The sequence below is a fragment of the Galleria mellonella genome, unplaced genomic scaffold (assembly GCF_026898425.1).
Source record: "Galleria mellonella isolate WM207_F2 unplaced genomic scaffold, CSIRO_AGI_GalMel_v1 utg967, whole genome shotgun sequence".
Classification (NCBI taxonomy): domain Eukaryota; kingdom Metazoa; phylum Arthropoda; class Insecta; order Lepidoptera; family Pyralidae; genus Galleria; species Galleria mellonella.
In genome coordinates, this window is record NW_026442181.1 from 195,782 (window position 1) to 211,029 (window position 15,248).

At 36.9% G+C, this 15,248-nt stretch overlaps 1 protein-coding gene and 1 long non-coding RNA gene across 4 annotated transcripts in view; both read right to left on the reverse strand.

Annotated features, from left to right (window-relative positions):
- Nucleotides 1-14,323, reverse strand: part of LOC128202464 (uncharacterized) — a 65,976-nt gene extending 51,653 nt beyond the window's left edge. The window contains exons 1-2 of the long non-coding RNA XR_008253799.1: nt 13,379-14,323; nt 7,931-8,025 (exon numbers count right to left, since the gene is read on the reverse strand). This is a non-coding gene — a long non-coding RNA (uncharacterized LOC128202464). The remainder of the gene's footprint in view (nt 1-7,930; nt 8,026-13,378) is intronic.
- LOC128202463 (limbic system-associated membrane protein-like) overlaps nt 1-15,248 on the reverse strand; it is a 203,969-nt gene that overhangs the window by 103,500 nt on the left and 85,221 nt on the right. The gene's annotated exons all lie outside the window — the stretch shown is intronic.

Consider the following 15,248-nt stretch of genomic DNA (forward strand, 5'->3'; position numbering starts at 1 on the left):
AAAGTGCTGTGCCTGAAATAATTACAACTCACTCACATCGCATCCCGCATATGTCATGCATTAGTTGCGCAAACGCAAGCAAATTTATTACCTCCATTGCGATACTTATTTTTTTTATACCACTGAGGTGGCGAACAGGCATACGGCTCACCAATACCAGGGGTATTACGCGCGCGTCGCCGACCCTGAAGAAACCTCTTTACCCCTTTTTGAAGTACCTCATGCTGTAGTCTCTTGGAAAAACCTCGACGGGGAGCTCATTCCATAAACTTTTTGAGGAATATTATATATTTTATGTAAGTATAAAACAAGCTGACGGCCCATGAACAGTGTCATGGATATTTGAAAATATGTAATGATGTGCATGGTACCCTTCACGCGATGTCTTTCCTATCAAGTAAGGTGTTGTAACCAGTAAAATAATTGCGAATTTGGTATTTATTTTACCGAACTTTAGATAATATTTTGCGGAATTCCATATCACTGGTTATTTAACTAGCATTTTTGGCCGAAAATTACTTACTTGCAGTTTGGACGCCAAACGGTTAACATTAGGCTCCAAGCAGCGGTCTATTAATTTACTTGAAGAAAATTTGCGTATTTTGAGGTGAAAGTCGTGTCCCAAAACGTGTTTGGACAAAATGACAGTCGGAGATTGATGGCTAGTATGGAAGGTTGTGGAACTTCTGGTAGCGGAAACAAAATAATTTTAATCAAATAACAAATAATTTGGTATTTTGCTTCCAAATATTTTACCAGAGGGAGACTTTGTACAAAAGTCGATTGCTTGGGTACCTCTGTCCCATTCGTGTTTCAACCGTGAAGCAGTTGTGTTTGCATGGCTTTGTTTCGGTTTGAAGGGTGGGATATGGCGTAAATTTACTGAGTACAGAGGAGTAACACCTGAGTCCTCAGGAACGGCAACGCATGGGGAGTATCATGGGCGAAACAGCACACTCTGTCATGTTCATGGTACTGCTCATGTGTATAGGCGACGGTTACCACTTTCCATCAGGTGGGCCGTCAGCTTGTTTGTCATTCTAAGTTGTATAAAAAAAATTTTATCATTAAAATAAAAAATGTCATTAGTGGTTTTTAATAAGAATCTTACTGCATGATTCTTTTTAGTGCACCAATAAGAACATATTTATTTATTTACCTCTTTATTGCACTATAAATAAAAATATACAATGACAAGTGAATAATTCAAGTAAAATACAGTAATATAAATAATAATAAGGCCCTGAACCCCGGCCGACTGCGCTTCTGCCGGGGGTTAGTTTGCCATCTCCTCTCCTTAAGAGGGGAGATGTGAATTTTCTAGAAATTTAAAAAAAAAAAAATTTTTATTTAATTTCTGACAACTTTTTTGAGTACAATGAACAATTTATAATAATACCATAGATACATTAAAGTTGCAGAGAAATACATTTAAGCTTTCAATTAAAAATCTGTGCTCAAGTGAATTATTAAGTAGAATTGTTTGACACACTGTGCAGACTGCGCGGGGAGAAATCGGAATCCATGGAACATTTGATGTGCAACTGCGATTCGTTGGCAAGTATGCGTATGAGTCTACTGGGAACGGCTTATCCAGAACCAGGGGACTACAGATATCTTAAACCGCGGGATATCGTTAAGGTAACACAAAGGATCTATGAAACGATGGTATAAGGCAGGGGGAAGCACAAAAGATCCGTATGGGTCGACGTGCATCGGCTTAGCTGATCCCATATGCGAAAAATAAGATAAGATAAGATAAGTAGAATTGTTTAGTTATAATTATAATAGTAGATAACCTGTTCAGATTGTATGGCAGTAACATGTTAAACAACAAAAATCACAAATAAAACGTAGATAAATAAAAAAGCGTCAATTCAGTTATACTTTTCATGTGTGTGTGTGTGTGTGTGTGTGTGTGTGTGTGTGTGTGTGTGTGTGTGTGTGCGTGTGTGTGTGTGTTTTTTATTTATATTCAGGATCAAATTTGTAAATTATTTTTGCAATTGATAGAGTAAACTCTACCTGTGTTGGTAACATAATTAGATATATTTGTTATATTTAAAGTTACTGTTTTATTGTTAAACAAAATCTGCAAATAACGATTATAAATATTCGTAAGTTATCTCAGATATAGTTACGTGTGTAAAGGGTTTGAATCACAAGTTATTTTATTTCCTCGCATAATTCAAATTATTTTAAGACGCACATGTGTGTGCAAGGATTGCGCAAGAGTCGACCAGCGCGTAACATGCGGTTAAACGAATCCATGGTCACACACTGTGTGCTCACGGGTTGTTCTTATGATTTACTAAGGTATGTTAAGGTAAACAGTAGTCACGATATGTTTACATCTCGTTTTAAAGGTACGGAATGGTGGTAGAAGGCATATATCATTTCATTAACCGACTTCTAAAAGGAGGAGGTTCTATATTTTGCAATCTATATAAATTATTAGAGGTTTACTTTGTCCACAAATACATTTTTTAATTAAAAAAAAAAACTGTAACGTCTAAAACGAACGATTTTTAACAAAAAAATTATAGCCAATGACCTTGGGATGGTGTAAGGATTCTAACAATACTTCGTACATTAAAATGTGTTCAGTCATTTAGAAGTTTTGGTGGAATAAAAGAACTCACGATAAACATGAATGTTGAAAACTTTAAGCTGCTTGTACGGGTAGTCTTGGAAAAAGTCGTCTGCATTTTCTGTGCCACTCATGTTTCTGACGTTTTTGCATTGTGTTTTGCAACAGCTGTGTTTGCATTGGTTTATTCCGGCTAGAAGAGTGAGATATAAAGATACGTTCCTAGTTAAATTGTCACGATGGATTCAAAGATCTAACTTCATCTTTACCTGTAAAACCTCACAGGTACCCCGTCAGCGTAAACTAATACCGCAATCGGGGTTACCATTCTATTTTCATTGATTAAAGAAGTCCCACTGGTAAACATTCCTCAAAATACAAATTCCACTATCGTCAATGACTCATCACCGACTATCCTATAAGATGCTATCATCACCGCTATAAATGCCAGAAAACAAACGCGGAGGGAAGCGCGCGACCTAATTCCTTCTGTCTTTGATGATTCGTTGGCTTCCCAATGGCTCCCGAGTTGAACGTGTGACGTCACTTTTCACAGAACAATATTATTTTGTTTGGCATTATCTCGAAATAATTGGTTCCATTTTAAAATCTATTTCAAGGATGCACTTACTTGAATCATGGATTATTTTCATTGAGTGGATGTCGTAATAGGCGAGTGAAGAACTAAGTAAAATACACTAACGTAAGAGAAGTCGGAATAAAACATTATATGTAGTAGAATGGCTACTGATGATGATACAGCCGTTAGCTTTCCACTGCTGAACATAGGCCATCCCTTTTGGGTTTGTCAGTAGTTGCCACGCTTGGCAAGCAAGGTGGCCACCGCAGTAAGGTTATGGTAATGTTTTATGAAAGATACTGCTTCCCATTCCTCGACCATAAAGTTGTCTTAGTCGCCTTTTACGACACCTACGGGAAAGGAAGGGATGGCCCATTCTATATCAGGACCAGACTGGCTGACCAGGGTGGGAATGTTAAATTATGTGCTTCTTTTATGAGGAGCGACTAATGCCCGGTAATGGGACAATAATTCTTTATTTAGGTACATATATAAAACCAGTACATTATATTCCACAAAAAGCGACTGTCTTAAAAATAACGAATCAGAAATTGATTCGAGATTAGAAAGATTGATCATTCGATTTGCAGTCCGACAGATAGTATCGAGATCGGCAACCTAATTTTTAACTTTTAAAAGATGGAGGTAATAGCTTGCTTCGTATATGTGCATGTAGTCACGAGAGGTACAATCTCATAAAATTAATGCCAAGTAGCCAGTGGAGGAGTGATTGCGTACATACTCGCTCGTGCAGTGAGATCCGACGTTATCGCCAGTAAGTGGGGCGCCTTGCATTATTTCAATACTTCCGCTGCACTTATCGCGTATAGTTTCTTACGTAAACATGTTAATTTCATATCTAATTATACGCATGTTAATAGTCATGAGAATTCTTATATTAATGGACGCACCGAGATAATATTGCTTAGATAACTTCTTTCATTGAAGACATTTGTCTTTTATTGTCTTTTTATTCGTATTTACTGGTTAAGCTGATTACTCAATCTATTTGTAAACTAATATTATAAATAGAAAAGATTTAATTTCCATTTTCAAAAAATAAATTAAACTAATAATTAGTTAAAATATTATTTACGATTAATACCCGATCCAAAGGTCCCCATAACGGTTAAAGCGTTTTCACGTTGGATTAACAGAGATATCCTTTGAGTCAGATAGGATTTTGCTTCTGTTCTCCACATTTTTTTTATACAACTTAGAATGGCAAACAAGCTGACGGCCCACCTGATAGAAAGTGGTAACTGTCGCCTATAGACATGAGCAGTACCATGGACATAACAGAGTATACCTACTGTTATACTCTGTTACGTCCATGATACCCCCATGCCTTGCCATTCCTAAGGACTCAGAAGTTATTCCTTTGTACCCTGTAAATTCACACCATATCCCACCCTTCAAATCGAAACACAGCCATGCCAACACAACTACTTTACGGTAGAAACACGAATGGGACAGAGGTACTCAAGCAATCAACTTTTGTAAAAAGTCTCCCTTTGGTAAAAAGATACATACTTGTAGTCTCAAAAGCAATGGGAACGAAAATATAAATTGATTCGAGAATCTTATATTTTGAGTGTTGAATGAATCTTATATGTTGAATGAAGTCTAGCAGCAGTTTCCGCGGCCGGGCCAACCACATGAATCGTATACCGCAAATGAGACACAGCAAACGTACTCACGCAAGTTGCATCCCAAAACAAATAGCGGTCTCTCTTCCATGTTACTAAAGTCAAACCATTAGGCCGTTTCCCATCTATCCGACTCAAACCAGGTGGCTCCACAAGTACACAAGGGAGTTTTTATTTGATAAAATAAAAAAAAATACTCAACTGATTTTTTTAAATTTTCACCTATAAAAAGCTGTACTGTCTGCGAGGAATATAGGTTGTTTTTTTTTATTAAAAAAAAAACATACGAAGCCAGAGCGTCCTCAAGTCGATTAATATTAATAAAGTAATACTTGTGAAATAAATCTGAGAAAGAGATATGGATTATTAGCATAGATAAAGAATAATAGCTACGGTCCATCTCTAAGGGTCATAAAAAACCGCGGGAAAAGTAGATTATTATCATATGAATTTGAATTTGAAATTCGAATACAAGATTAACTAATATGCATAAAAAATATTAATAGACTACCACTACCATAGTATTATTACATATACAGTGCTACCACTTAGCATTAAAAACTGTCTACTGTGATCAAATCGAACGTACACTCAGATGGAAGCCAAGTGTTCGGAATTATGAATGCAGATGAGACGAGAGGTGTGTTTGATGATCTCTATTAATTCGACATACTTTATCACCTTCCAATGATTGTGGGTTCGAATCTCGTAGTACACAAATATATGCATTATACAGGGTGGGACAGCTTATCAATGCAAGAGTGTCATGACCGCTCATTTACTAACATAGGTTTTTTTTTAATGGGTGATAATGGAATGGTAACCCCACCCGCGCTATCGGTATACACCGGCGTGGTACCAGTAAAGGACGACAGATGAGGATGAAGCAGGTCAGTTAGCCCATCGTGACGAATTCAATAAGAATTGTTCACGATGGTTTCCAGGGGGAACCTACTAACATAGGTTAAGTAAATTATTACTAAAAAAATGGGCCTTGTGTTGTCTAAATAAATAAATATTACTATTATTATGATTATTCCCGTTTGTTGCGATTTGAACATTATTTACTAGCTTTTTTTTTATACAACTTAGAATGGCAAACAAGCTGACGGCCCACCTGATGGAAAGTGGTAACCGTCGCCTATAGACATGAGCAGTACCATGGACATAACAGAGTATACTGTTTCGCACATGATACCCCCCATGCGTTGCTATTCCTGAGGACTCAGGTGTTATTCCTCTGTACCCTGTAAATTCACGCCATATCCCACCCTTCAAACCGAAACACAGTCATGCAAATACAACTGCTTTACGTTTGAAACACGAATGGGACAGAGGTACCCAAGCAATCGACTTTTGTACAAAGTCTCCCTCTGGTAAAGTAACTAAGCTCTGCTTAGTTTCATACTAGATGGCGTTATAATGGTTAAAAATATATAAAGAAACAAAAATAATTGTCGTTTATTCGCCTTTTTTATTTCTAAGAACCCCACAAGTCTGTATTTATGAATTTTACAATTATAAGATACATACAGACACTCAAGAGTGCGAAGGTTAACTTTGCAGGTGTGTCGCCAGCCAGTCTACCGTTACCATCGCTATAGAAATGCCTATAGATATCATCAATGCAATGCATTACCCAATACTTACATTTCTGTGTAGATAACGAGCGAGGGGTCAATATAATTGTGCAATGTGTTACTTCATCGCTTTAAGAGACACTAACCAAAGATAAACATGATAAAACATGTGAATGAGTGTGTTGTGAAGCGTACGGCGAGTAGAGTGATTTTTCTTCCCTATATTTGTTTACATGGAAATGCAACGGTCGTTTTAACAAGGTCGCCAAAACAAAGGCGTTTTGTTGATAAAACATTTGATAAAACGTAATAGTGTGTTTATGAATTTTGCACAAACTACAGCCTTGTAGAAGGTTTTTTTTATAATGGATGATAATGGTTTAGTAAAAATTAAAATTAAATTGCATTGCTAACATTGGGTACTTTTTTAATGGGTGATAATGGTATGGTAACCCCGTCTGCGCTATTGGTACACACCGGCGGGGCACCAGTGAAGGATAAAAGGTGAGGATGAAGCAGTTCAGTTAGCCCATCGTGATGAATTCAACGAGAATTGTTCACGATGGTTTCTAGGGGGAACCATGTGAGGGTCGACCTAATAGGGCAAATTACTAACAATGGGGCTGTCAGACTCCATTGCTAACTATCCCTCCCCCCCTCCCATGTAGAAGGTTATCCGTGTGGAATAATATTGGAGAGTTATTTGATTACATTCTGAATGAATGATAATAATGAAGCGAATGAAAATTGATCTGATTTTTCAACATATCCCACGTTATTATAATTTAAAAGAAGAATAGGTTCTTAATTCAACAATTTTTTTACGTGTATGCTAATGAAAACCAGAGGGAGACTTTGTACAAAAGTCGATTGCTTGGGCACCTCTGTCCCATTCGTGTTTCAACCGTGAAGCAGTTGTGTTTGCATGGCTGTGTTTCGGTTTGAAGGATGGAATATGGCGTGAATTTACTGGGTACAGAGGGATAACACCTGAGCCCTCAGGAATGGCAACGCATGGGGGGTATCATGGGCGAAACAGTATACTCTGTTATGTCCATGGTACTGTTCATGTCTATAGGCGACGGTTACCACTTTTCATCAAGTGGACCGTCAGCTTGTTTGCCATTCTAAGTTGTATAAAAAAAAATCACAATTGGTATAGTAATTGCGTTATGTACATATCGATGATTTTTATTTTAAATAAAAGAGAAATCAATTGCTCTCAGATTTTGATCATGTAACTAATTTTGTCGAAATTCTGTTTTGCAATAATTAATGTTACATTTAGTGTTATTTATTACAAGACACTAACACGGCAGTAAACCTTATCAACTATAAAATAATCATTAAAATCGGTTCATATATGGCAATTCAAAATTCATAAATAAAATATCACATATACATATATAATACATAAAAAACATATCTAATCAAGAACCTTCTCCTCTTCTAAGTCGGTTTAAAATTTATCCGAAATATCCAGTCATCCTGTAATTTGTGACTTTTTTAACCAATAATTGATGGTTATTACCAATAATAGCAGTCCCGCCCCGATCGCCGGCCGCTGCGCTGTCCGAGCGTGACCAATGAAGCCAAATAAACGTGGATTGCTCGTGATCACTTTACCTGGAACAAATAAAAATCATTTGTTACTTTTAATATAGCTTGAAACGATCTCAATCTAAACAACCACATCTGTTTATTATCAACAACGTATGAAAAGTAATGGGCGTCACAGTATATTTTTTTAAGCAACGTAGAATGTCAAAAAAGCTGACGGTTCATCTGATGGAAATTGGTAACCGTCGCCTATAAACATGAGCAGTACCATGGACATAACAGAATATACTTTTTCGTCCATGATACAGCCCAAGAGTCACCATTCCTGAGGACTAAAATATTATTCCTTCGTACCTTGTAAATTCACTGCTTTATCCCACCCTTCAAACCGAAACACAGCCATGCAAACAACCGCTTCACGGTAGAAACACTAATTGGATAGAGGTGCCCAAGCAATATACAAAGTCTCCCTCTGGTATATTCTGTGACATTTGTGCTGTTTACATGCATAGTGGACGGTTACTTCCATCAGGCGAGCCATCTGCTTATTTATCATTCCAAATTACATAAAAAAGACAGAAATTAATTATAATAAACACTAAAACGTCTCTACCCAAGCCGCATGACACATTTAAATAATATAATATATATATATATATATATGGAAACGGTATATATATAATGGAACCGGTGTATACTTCAAAAAAACATTGATTTTCTGGCAAAAGAAAAAAAATCTGGTAATGCTAATTGGTGACATTGTCAGCGCTATTGATACATTAGAGCAGTTCCAGTGAAGGAGGACAGGTGAAGTAAGGTTAGCTGACCCATCTTGACGAATTTCCCAAGAACTAACCACAATGATTTCCAGAGAGCCATGTAGAGATTAACCTGATCGAGAAGTAGGAAAAAACAGCAAAAGGAATGGAGGACCTTGAAGGGTCTCAAGCATTCTAAAAAATGTTCTTAAACGACACTGGGTCTATCCTCGTAGAGACTGTGCTGATTGTACGCAGAGAAATCGGAATCCATAAAATACTTGATATGCAACTGCGATTCGTTGGAAAGTATGCGTATGAGCCTACTAAAAATGACTTATTCAGAGCCAAGAGACTACAGATATCTTAAACCGCGGAATATCGTTAGGGTAATACATAGGATCTATGAAATTATAGTATAAGGCAGAGCACAAAAGATCCCGATGGGTCGACGTACAACGGCTTAGCTGACCCCATACGCGAATAAAAGATAAGATAAGAAGTGGGCTGCTAATCTCAGTTACTAGCAATCTGCCAAGCCAGAACGTCGATAAAACATAGACTCTACAATAAATACGGCTAAGATTAGATGAAAACTAAATCACCAGAGATGGGTTAACTGTATTTAAAATTGTATCTGCTATATGCAATTAAAGCATGCCCATATTGCGTACAACAACAAATAATTTGGTAACGCAGACTTGGTCGCACCGCCACATGGTGTGGCCAACTGGGCGCGTCTGACCGCTTTATGGGGGTCAAGTTTGGCTGCCAAATTGGGTATACACTGAGCAAAATTATTGGGTTTACGTCAACAAACAATGGGGAAGTTCTTTGTTAAGCGCTCAATATCGCAATGCAGCAATAATATGATTTCATCGTCATCAACATATCAGTCGTTAATTGCCCACTGTTGAACAAAAACCTTCCCTTATTAGGATTTTGTCAATAGTTGCCACGCCACGCTTGGCAGGCGGGTTGATAACCGCAGTCAGGCTTTTGAAGATGTTTTAAGAGGAACGCTGCTGCCCATATCCTGACCATAAGTTTCCTTAGTCGCCCCTTACGACACCCACGGGAAAGGAAAGGATGGGCTATTCTATGCCGGGACTACATGGCTAATATGATATAGCATCATAATATATCAATGGAACATGACAGCTTGCGAAAACGTTATTAGCTGTTTTCCGCGCCTCTACTCTTATTTCCTGTTCTTAAGGGAATTTCGAGGAATTCCTTCTTAGTGATCACATATCTGAGGAACTTGTATCATAAATTTTATATTCCTAGAGTTCGCTGTCTATAAATTGATCAACTAGACAGTTTTTACTTTTTGTATTATTGGGTGGTCAGATCAATTGGTTCGTCGTGACGAATTCGTTGGGAATTAACCGCGATGATCATCACGAAGAATTTTGGAGGTCGTCGTGAGAGGACCCCTACTATAGATAGCAATAAGAACTGGAACCTACATTTACATTTACACAAAGAACTGGAACCGTTGACTTACTAGCATGCTTCTCCTCCCAAAAATATATGTTAGTATCGCATTTCACAAAGCTACTGCCAGTAATGGAGACAAACTAAAGACGATCTAAGACGGAGTCACGATAGCCAGCAGCGAAGAATCGATAGTAATTAATAAAGACAACTAGATAAATAAAACCGTGAATAGTCCACGTACTGGAAGTACTGTTATAAGCAAGAACATTCGAACTCTGACACATTTTTAAGAGATTCTTGATGAGAATAGTGTTACAGATGTGTTTATAATAACTGAACGTTAGGAGAACAAAATCTAGATTTCCTATAAGACTAAATATTTACATCTGTTAAGATTATAAAGTTTATACTAGTGAACATAAAAACGGGTAATTGGGTCGCTGAGTGCAGGCGCAAACACTCTTGGTTTACGTAAAGGAGAAATCTTTAATGTTTCCCTATTAATTATTTAAATAACTTTTACTCCTATTTGGTAGTCTGTATTAAACAAATGTATAATTGTAAAATCAACTTTTGTTAAAAAAAAATAGTTCTAAATTCAAAAATTCTTATAATTAAGTTTCATCGTCCATAACTTTAGCCGGTAACTGTCCACTGATGAACATAAGCCTTAATATATATAAAACAATACAACCGAATCGAGAAACTCCTTTTTTCTGAAGTCGGTTGAAAAGACAAATTACATGCAACATTAGTAAGAGAACTTTAAGATTTTATAAAAGAAGTTTTATTTAGATTTTGCTCTATTATAGGCAAGTTACGATGCAAATAATCCGCTTGAGCTTGATACTTGCACCCGCTCGTAACCAACAGGTCTGTCTATTTATCGCCTGGCTAGACCTAATTCTGTAAGTGTATTGGGCGCGAAACTAATTTGCAAAAGTGCTCGCCTCTGTTTCGCTGAACGGAAATATTGACACGTAAAGATCAATTACGGCCTATTTAGAATATCTAGATTTCTGGAATACGCAAATACATTTCTATTTTTATAAGAACTAGAAATTACGAATATGTTTTAATACTGAATGCGATGTATTGTGTAGGCCTTCGTATTATGTCCTTATGATGTGGTGAACGCTGTGCTCCTCTAATGATATATCCGGTTCTAGAATAAAGGCACACGGTTATATGACCCAGGTCTCCCGAGTCGCTGCAATTTCTGACCAGTATCCCTTCCGCAACTGCAATGTCCCATTTTACGTTTACTCTTTAATCCGCCTTTCTTTTATACCAAGTTCTTGCACTCGGTCCCAAAGTCTCTCTCATTTTTCCTCGATTATTTTTTACATACTGTACGTAGCAAGTTTCACCGACAAATACATTCCCAAGGGGGTTGATAGGCAGGTGGCCATTATAATCTTAGGTACTATGGATAAAAACCCCAAAATTTATATAATTAGGATAACGGCAGGAAGATAATGATGTTGTAGTAAGCGAAAATTGCTGCAGCTTATTCATGCTTGCAACATCAGACTTCCTTGACAGGCAAATGATAGTTAGTTAGATCTTCGTTACGAAATAGAAAAGAGACAGCAGTATCTTTACTCATATATTGTAAGCGGTGACAAAAATGTGTCTAAATCAATAGAAATTAATAAAGTCTAAAGACTCTTGTGATGTAATACTGAGTTACTTAATGTTAAAAAAAGTTGGGTTTATATTGGTTCTTAGAATAAATATTTCGCTTTTATATCAAATTATAATATTAGATATAGTTTTAGACTGGAACGACGCTTCAGAATCAACTTACAGCCTAATTATCAATTTGGGAATTTAAAAAAATATTTGTGTGTAGTAAATTATATGTGTATAGTTTTGTTTTGGTATAATAAATCTATAGTATTCTTATATGTTTTAAAGGTTAACTTGTATTTATTATATTTTGTACATATAGGTTTATTATGTTTTTAAAATGGATGTTGATCGCCATTGCCATGACTATTAAATAAATATCCTTCGTTTACTGTAAAGGTCATTAAAAATCACTCATCATCAATTACCCAATTAGATAACGATATTTACTATAAAAAAGTTTAAAATATAAATAGAATTTCAAATTACTCTTAACAATGAACATATTTTTTAAACTATTTTCGGTCTATTGCCTGCGCGTACGCACGCCGTTGTCCAGAGTTAATAGCCCAGTAAATGTGGACACATTACTGCGTTGTATTGTACGGTGTCCACGCAGCAGAACTATATTTATATAAATATCTATTGTTTACTGTTAAGTGCACTTTTTTCAAATAAATGTGAACGGACTTGGTATGAATATCATTATAATGAATACATAAAAATATTTTCAATGAGTGAGACTTAGAATGACAAACTGACGGCAAACCTAAGGATAAGTAGAAACCGTCGTCTATAGACAGGAACAGCACCATGGATATCACCGAATACACTGTGATTCCCACGGTATCCCTTATGTGTTACTTACTCCTGAGGACTATGGTATTATGGCTCCATACCCTGTATACCCTTGGGGGGAAAGGGATTGTTAGCAATGGGGTTTAACAAATCAATTTTGGCTATGTACCTTATCAGGATGACCTCCAGGCGGTTTCCCCTGGAAACCGTCGTGGTTAATTCTCATGGGATTTTTCTTGGGCCAATTGACCAACTTACATCTTCATCTATCATCTCTCACCAGCCACCAGGTGTCCCGCCATCGGAGATTGATAGCACAGGCAGGTTTACCATACCATTCTCACCATCACCATTTAAAAATACTGTATACCCTAAAGTATTAGTATGCCAACAACAACTAATTTACTGACCTATTTATTGTCTATTTTTATAGTGTTAGAAAGAGTAAAAAGGGCATTTTAAAAAGAGTATATTTTAAAAATTTTCAGTAAAGCAAAATGTCCAAGTATATCAATGAGGGATGGTCACCACGGCTAGCACAATATGACCACACGTCGGGTTCCAGGTGAGAGTCCTCGAGCCGCGGTACACGCGTGCCTAATGTTCTATACGAATTGGTCGCTAAGCATTTCCTGTTCCATTGTCAAGAGCTTTCTTTGTTATTTTTTAAGTCGAAATATCTATAACGGGACTTTTCAACGGACTTGCTTCTTACAATGTATTCTCATTAAAATTTAATACATCATCAGTATAACCTATATCTGTTCAAAGCTGGACGGAGGTCTTACCTAATGCCTTCCACCGTAAGCCATTTTTCACTTTTCACATCCATCTACTTTCGCCAATTTCCTTTATCGATCCTAGAAGGTTCGTAGTCCTATATTTTGTCATCCAATACACAATCTCTAGATCAAGACCTTTCTTCTTCGCCTACCATCGCTGACTCTACAATATAAATCGAAAAATTTAATACAACTGGTTAAATTCCAGTACTTACATATCGCGTGATATTGTTATCAATCTCTTCATTGATTTACAAAATTTATCTGTTGAACTAAATCGATATACCACTCAGATATCTTGATACTGTTTGATTAAATTTGGCATAGTTCCATTATTATTATTATTACTATGTTAGTTATTACCCACTACTTGGATGGACTAACTGACCTGACTTCATCCTCACCGTTTCTTCCTTCATTGGTGCTCCGCTGTTGTATACTATTAGCATAGGCGGAAGCACCATTCTATCATCATCCAAAAAAATACGGTTGTTCCTTTATACTTAAGTAACGCACCGGAACCGCTAACCCGCGCATATGCGCGTGCGCACCGTGCCCTGACCCCTAGCGAGCGCCCTCAATAACCATTATAATTACGTGCGCTAATTACATTAGTTCGTGGTTGCGTAACTATTATTTATGACCTCTACGCTGTGACAAAGTGACTTCATTAGCATTTAAGTAAAAAACATGTAGGTGCCGCTTAGTATGATTTACTTGCAACTTTCAATTGATTTATACATCAAAAATCAATATTAAAAACCAATATATAATGAGTAATTTGATAATAAATTATATTGTATGGAACATAGGATATTGGAAATAAGATAATCAATAAAGAAATAAATCCTTAACTATCATTCAAGACTTTGCTCGTGCAAAAAGATAGTCACATTAGTTGAAAGGCACCCACGGAGGCCTATATCCAGAAGTGAATCGGAATAGAATGATAATAATGGTTCATCTGGGACCAGAGGGAGACTTTGTACAAAAGTCGATTGCTTGGGTACCTCTGTCCCATTCATGTTTCTACCGTGAAGCAGTTGTGTTTGCATGGCTGTGTTTCGGTTTGAACGGTGGGATATGGCGTAAAATTACTGGGTACAGAGGAATAACATCCGAGTCCTCAGGAATGGCAACGCATGGGGGGTATCATGGGCGAAACAGTATACTTTGTTATGTCCATGGTACTGCTCATGTCTATAGGCGACGGTTACCACTTTCCATCAGGTGAGCCGTCAGCTTGTTTGCCATTCTAAACTGCATAAAAAAAAATCTGGATTATACCGCTAACCTGCCGCATTACTCATGCTTTGTTTTTCTTGTGACAATACCCAATAAATTTACTACGAACCATATCTTAACTGCAACACAACGGTAACTTTGCAAAAAATCTCCTTTTGCTATTTTTTCTATTTATATATTACATATTTCTTAGAAGCGAAAATAATTCAGAGTTTGTTCTTTTTAATTTTGGTCATATTTTTTTATTTATTTATTGTCAAGCGTATTGAGTCTCCCATCCGAGAAATGGGTATTGGCGACCCGCACGCATGCTGAAGTTAAAGCAGTTAAGGGGCCGCCTGAAAATCAGCGCTGTATAGGTACATCTCGCTGGAGCTGTACATATATAGCAACAGCTGAGGCGGCTCCAGCAACCAGCGAAATGAATTGGTTTTTTCTTTTAATTGTTGATTTTTTAAATTTTATTAGTAGTAATAAAGATTACATATATATCTATCAAAATATACAGTCGGTGCAAACTCCATCTGACAGTGCATCCACAAGTCGGGATGCATAAAATGCAAGTGTGTCCGTTTATTTTTGACCAGCATATTATTCCTGGCTGCGTTCCACAACGTTACGCAATCATTAT